Genomic DNA, 7,161 nt, shown 5'->3' with positions numbered 1-7,161 from the left:
AAAAAAAGGTGCCAGTCCAATTTTTCCAAGGGGCTTCATTGGTTCCATAAAGTCTACCTTAGTTCCTTAAAGCTATCTGGTCATATCTGAGTCTATGTATGTCTTTCTCAAATATGAAATTCTAGTCAAATCCTTGGTCATTTAACCAGCATTTCCAATGGTGTTCTGTTGTAAGAACAGATTCTTATTGAACTTATGCAATAACTGTAATTGCCATGAAACAATGAATACTCACTGAGAGTTTCTGAATTCTTGAGGAATTAGGTAGGGAGAAAATGATTATATATATATATATATATATATATATATATATATATATATAAAATTTTTTTAATCTGGTAGAGCAAATATAAGAGTCAGCAATGTTTTAAACAGGAGTCAGAAAAACTATATCTTCTTTGATTCATTCTGTCCCATGTTATTAATTCTTGTTCTGTTTGAATGCAGTTTTTCCTTTAGTTCTGGAAATTCTTACTCAACTTAGTCTTGTAATCTTAAAGGTATGAAAAACCTTTATTCATCAAAACTCCTTCTCATAAATCTCTTTGGAGATAAAACACATTTGTAAGAACATCAGAATAGTAGCTATAAACAAGACTCAAGAATGACCATGATTAAAGATCTGATGAGAAGTTAGTATCAATAATCAGAATTACAAGTAATGAAGTTATACCAAGACATATGAAAACTTCAGGAATTTTCTTAATTTCTAGAACAGTTACAGCATTTGCTCATGCATTATAATCTAAAAAGTTTTATCCTCTCTTTCCTGGATATGCTTCCAACTTAATTTAACATACCAAATAAAGCCTGATCAGTCAAAAAGATTTCATTTAGAATTTGAATTTTGAGAAATTTGTTAAAAATATCAGATTTTAAAGCACAAGCTTACATAGGATTATAAGTCATTACAAAACTTAAAACTTAATTATCTGTTAGCCAAGATGGCAACAAAAGATTCTAAGGGCAAATGCAGAAGTTTACAGAGTTCTCAGCAAAACTTGGCTCTTTTAATATTAAGAAGATTTAGCTTTCCTAAGTAATTAAAGACCCAATAAAGACAAAATATAAGAAAGTTTTTTTTTTCTGAGCAGATAAACACTTTTGTTTTACAATTTTCTATCAAGAACAGACCAATAATAAAATAAGAAACAAAAAACAAACAAAACCTTTATCATCTTAACACAGAGAAAAATCAAATTCCAATCTTATGCCATTGTACTTCTGATATTAAAACTCATTCATTCCAATCTTAGTCAGTCCTGATTATGCATAAAATTCTTTTCCAAGGAGTCTCTTCGCATAAGCTTTCTACAACTTTCTTTTTTCATTCAGATTTTGTCATGTTTTCCCTCTCCAAACAACCAATCTCATTTTAGGAGAAAGTTACTTTCTTTTCCTACAACAAAAATGCATTCCCATTGTTCATACATTTCTTACCAAAAACGCATACTTCATTTTTCTTGCATACAGAGCTATTTCTCTCATTGTTTCCAGTAGTCTTAATGACATTTATTAGAATTCTTTATGTTTAGAAGCCTTACATTTGAGTGAAAACTAAGTAGTAAGTAAGTGTGACCTGTCCATTATACCAGAATTCTCTGGATTGACAAATTTATGAGTACATTTCATAATCTCTAAAAATGTGTTTTTCCATGGTACCATTTTTCAATAAAGCATAAAATATTATTCCTAAAAGACTCAAATTTACTTTATCCGTAATCAGACAAAAGTAGATAAACCTATGTTTAGTAATCAACATTTCAGTATTTTATCTTATTTGAAAAAGACTTAGATATCCAATGAATTCAATCAAATTTATCACTTAACCTAGCCAAACTTTGAAGTTTTAGTTTACCAAAGATTATGAAAGCTATTTAGAAGTTTACCTACAAATCTTATCTCTTCAACCTACTTGTTCCTACTTACTGATTACTCATGAAAACTTCATAAGACAGAGAAAATCAACTATCATGTTAAAACATTTTTGTTGACAAATTGCAAAAGATACAACATGAATTTAAGTAGTAAATTCAAGTAGAATCAGAGTTGATTATCTTTATTGTATTTGATGTTTATAACTCCAAAAGTCATGCATATTTTAATTAAACCAAAAAACTTAAACTAGTTTTAATACTGAATATTTTTCACACGATCATATGAATATGAAAAACATTTGGCTAAGCTCCGTTTTTTCTTACTTTTAGAATGTTCAATTGTGGGACACCTGGGTGGCTCAGTGGTTGAGTGTCTACCTTTGGCTCAGGGTATGATGCTGGGGTCCTGGGATGGAGTCCTGCATTGGGCTCCCCTCGGGGATCCTGCTTCTCCCTCTGCCTGTGTCTCTGCCTCTTTCTCTGTGTCTCTCATGAATAAATAAATAAAATCTTTAAAAAATATATAGAATGCCTAATTCTTACAAGTGCTTGCCTTTTAACCAGTAAAATAGAGCTCTTTTGCAAATTAATATTAACAATACCATCCAGAGGGAGAAAATATCACATATAGATAGACACAATAAAAAAGCTATATAGTGAAGATTTATATTTATACTTGAAAAGTAACCTCATAGAAGCTGTGGCTAGATTTTGAGATGCTTTTCTTAAAAGACTTCTTTTTCCCTTTTTAAAATTTTTCAGTCTTAAGAATGGGGAATGATGTAGATAAGAGTTCCCAGAAATGTTGAAAAGCTTTGGCTTGTTTCTGGGGCCTCATTCCTAGTTTTTGCAAAGATTTACAAGATAAAGACAATTGCTTTCAATCCCTAAGGGAATTAAGTTGCAACCCAAATGACATTATAGACTAATCTACCCATCTGGTTCCATTTTATACTGTCAGTGTTTTTAGAAGCTTCCAAGTACCAATCAAAATATGCATCTTACGTTGTTTAGTCTACTTGCTGGCTTTCTCTAGTTGAGTGCACATATACACTCATTAGATATTTTTTAAAAGATCCTCATTTAGACCATTTGAGTGTTAAGATTATCCTTGGTGTAATCTTAAAATTGTCTTTTGACCTCCTTCATCTGGGGATTTTGAGGCTCTACCTGAAAAAATTATTCAGTCTGCCAGTGCATTGACCAAAGGGGCTTTTCTCTCTCTCTTTTTATCCCAAAGGGGGGTATTTCTTAAAATACTTCTCCAGACAGTTCATTCTTCCTGCTGCTTAAGATAGAGACAGAGCCCTAAAGCTGGTTTGTAGGGCAATTACCACTCATCTGTCTGAAGGGACTCTGATTAAAATGCCCAGAGCGGGCACTGAACCTGTTCAGCTAGTCAAGGTACACAGATCCAACAAAGTGTCAGGAGAGGTTCTCCTATGCACCCTTCCAATAGGTTTTCCAGCAACACAGAGGAGCTGGATCAGGTGAGCTGCTGCTGCCCACTGCATAATATGCTGGGAGCTGGGGGAACTTAAAGGGGTCAGGCCAGAGGTCCCATCTGAGCTGCCAAATTTGTAACAGAACTCAAAAGATTCACTGCTTGGGGTACATTAATTTAAACATTACCCAAGGGAGTGTTCAAAGCAAAGAACTTTTTACTACTTGTTACAAGCAAAGAGAGGGATATAGCTCTCAAAGTGCTGTCTCTTGTGATTCCATTTCTGTGGTGTCTCATAATGCACAAAACAATGACTGAACCACTGCTGAAATAGTTGGTTCACTTTTCCTTTTCCATTTCCTTTCCCCCACCATTTCTGATATCTAATAATACCTTGGGCATTTTCAGGGCATCCTTGTACTTATGTGCTGATCTAAAATGCTCGAAATATCTGGCCAAGTCTCTCACGTGGAAGTGGCTAGCCAGCTTAGGATTTCCTCCATGGACAATGGGATTTCCAGGGGCAGGGCCACTTTACCTGTGCTTGTTTTGTTTTTCTATCTCGTGGCTGGTTTGCCAATTGTTAGAAGATGGAAGAGGGGCAGTAGAGATCCTCCAAACTGGGAAGGTGCTTGGAGACCAAAACACAAAGCAGAATATTCCATACAGTTTACATAGAGTTCTATTCAGAGTAACATAACTGATGGGGGAATCTGGTGGTCGACAATCTAGATAACAACACAGCTATTACCCACAAAGCCCAAATCTTTGTCTACAGACTTTATAAAGTAAGGAGATATTTAGAGGGCATGTGGTGAGGTCAAAGAATCTGCATGCTAAATTACTTGATCACTAACACTTAACAGACATTGTGGTGCCATTTATGCAAAGGAGTAGAGGCGGATGATATCTCTACTGGTTATCTAAATAACTTTCAGGAAGACCAGAACAAGCCTCCCTGCATTTCAGTGGGGGCATACATTAACCTCCAAGGGGCCTGGAACATGTAGCAACCACGGAAGGTCATCCCATGAACATGAACAAGATGGAGGGCCAAATATGGAATCAGTATTGCCAACACTCCTACAAAATGCTTTACAAATATATAATAGCATTTGATCCTTGTAAACTCCATTGAAGCAGAATTCTGGAAGTTATTTCTTTTTTAATGTATTTTTTAAAAGATTTTATTTACTTATTCATGAGAGACAGAGAGAGAGAGAGAGAGGGAAAGACATAGGCAGAGGGAGAGCAGACTCCCCATGAGGAGCCTGATGTGGGACTCGATCCTGGGACTCTGGGATCATGACCTGAGCCGAAGGCAGAAGCTTAGCCATTGAGCCACCCAGACACCCTGGAAGTTATTTGTTATATGACTTCAGAACTTAACTTTATCTGTCATTAATATTTAAGAGAAAGTTTGATCCCAGTATAATACAGCAATTGGCAGAGTAGGACTTGAAGTTTCTGATTCAAGATCCTGTGCTCTTCCTCATGAAACAACAACATAACAACATCTACTACTATGATTATCAGATTTCTGTGAGAAATAAAGGAGATCACATATTTAAACCATCAGCCAGGTTTCTGGCACTTAGTAAGTGTTAAAGATTAGCTATTACCATTATTATTGTTGTTATAAGTAGTAATATTATATGAAAGGTTTATCTTGGTCTGAATCTCTATTCTTTTTTAAAAAATATTTATTTATTTATTCATGAGAGACACACAGAGAGAAGAGGGGGGAGGGGAAAAGAGGCATAGGCAGAGGAAGAAGCAGGCTCCATGTAGGGAGCTGCATGTGGGACTCAATCCTGGGTCTCCAGGATCACGCCCTGGGCTGAAGGTGGCGCTAAACCGCTGAGCCACCTGGGCTGCCCCTGAATCTCTATTCTAATAATATCTTGCAATATGAATTTGAAAGACCTCATTGTTTTTCTGGACAAAAATACCCCAAAATTGTTTTTCTGAACAAAAATATTAGGAAAAAGTTATTTATGTGGATTGATCATTGGGAATTCTTGGAAGATGATTGAAATCTCAATCCAGAGAATTGTTATAAATTAATGTTCATTGAGTACTAACAGCAGAGGAGGTGCTGTCTCCTAGGTATGGGGATAACACTGTATGTTTTTGGTTCCATAGGAGTAGGGGCCCATATCCCCAAATCACATGTTGTGTGATATTCATGGTCCCTGGAGTAGTTGTCATGAAAAAAAATTTGCAAAAATAAACTAAACATCCTGCCTACATGTAATACATCCTAAACTAATATTTTTCTTCTTACCTGCTCTACTGGGTGAATCCATTCTCTGAGGGAATAATACAAGTGTGTATATAAGACATATATCTACATCATATATATCACATATATATTTGTGTGACACCATTGATAAATATGGTTTATCACAGCTCTGTGTGCTAGCTTCTGCTTTTTCATATTCCACTGAAGTGTTCTGAATTTACTATATTGTGAAATGTACATGGTTTACTCATGTAACTTTTCTTTTTTCATTTGTTTTCTGTTCTGACCAATAATGACAGCCATAGATATTAAGTGGTAACACTGCATCTATAACAAAGAAATAAAGGGAAAAATTAAGCTAAACCACAAAATTCAACTTTTATGTTTGCTCAATACAGCTTCAAAGAAATGAGGGAAGTAGAGAATAAAATTCATTTAGAGACTGTTATAAATTTTTAACATTAAGACATTAGGGGCACTATAAATATACCTCCAGGCAATGCAGACTGACCAAACTTATAAGAATGATAGCTGGGAGACAGTTTGGCTAAAGGCATGTCATGACTACAGGAGAATTTTGAAGGGAGCTGAAGAACAATTGCCAATTTAAAAATGCCATGTGCATCACTATGCAGACAGATATTGTTCCTCTTTTCTTACCCATTACCCACCTAAACAGGCAAGTGTGCTAATTGCTGTGCTGATTAGAACCTACAAGTGGTGCCCATTTCCTACAGGGACAAAACCAGACATTGAATCTCTTTCCATTCCTCAAGGCTCTCTTGGAGTATGGTAATACTGAAGTATTACCGTAAACTAGTATGTTATGCCATAATGTCTTCACTTTTTCTCATAGTTAATTTTTTGTTAACTTCATTACACCTGTCTCCAGGAAACCTTCCTTGTCCTGCTAGAGGTAGCCCCTGACCTCCATGCCTAAATCTTTCCTATTTGTGCAGTGTCTCATGATATATAGGCAGCACCCTGCACATCTTCATGGTAACTGGTCTTGCCTATCTCCCTTACTGAACTGTAAGCATCTCAAAAGGAATGACTACATTTTTACCTATGACCTCAATGTCTTACCCATAAGAGGTACTAATGAATGTGCATAGAATTAATGGGGGAAAGTCATGTGAATTACAAAGTAGGTATAAGCTTTCTGTTCTCTGAAAAAGACAAAGCAGTAGAACTTGGATTGAAAGAAAAGAAACTTGTGATATTCTCAGTTCTATAGCTGAAAAGCTTAGGGACTAGATTTAAACATTCCCTTGTATTGTTAGTTGATGCCTGAATGACATTTTGAGAAACCCCATTTTCATCAAAATCACTCTATTACAAAAATATGCTTCAGAATCCATAGCATAATGCGTCATTTTAATGGACCAAGAATTGGTGTCATAGTCATAACCTCAGGATTGTCTCATAGAACTTGTATTTCATAGGAATATAATATATATATATATATATATTATATATCACATATATATATAATCCCCTTGGGGATCCTGCTTCTCCCTCTGCCTATGTCTTTGCCTCTCTCTGTGTGTCTCTCACGAATAAATAAATAAAAGCTTTTAAAAAATAAATTAAAA

Source organism: Canis lupus, chromosome 25, assembly GCF_003254725.2.
Source record: "Canis lupus dingo isolate Sandy chromosome 25, ASM325472v2, whole genome shotgun sequence".
Taxonomy (NCBI): domain Eukaryota; kingdom Metazoa; phylum Chordata; class Mammalia; order Carnivora; family Canidae; genus Canis; species Canis lupus.
The sequence above is the reverse complement of the archived record's forward strand: the minus strand, read 5'-3'. Positions refer to the sequence as shown.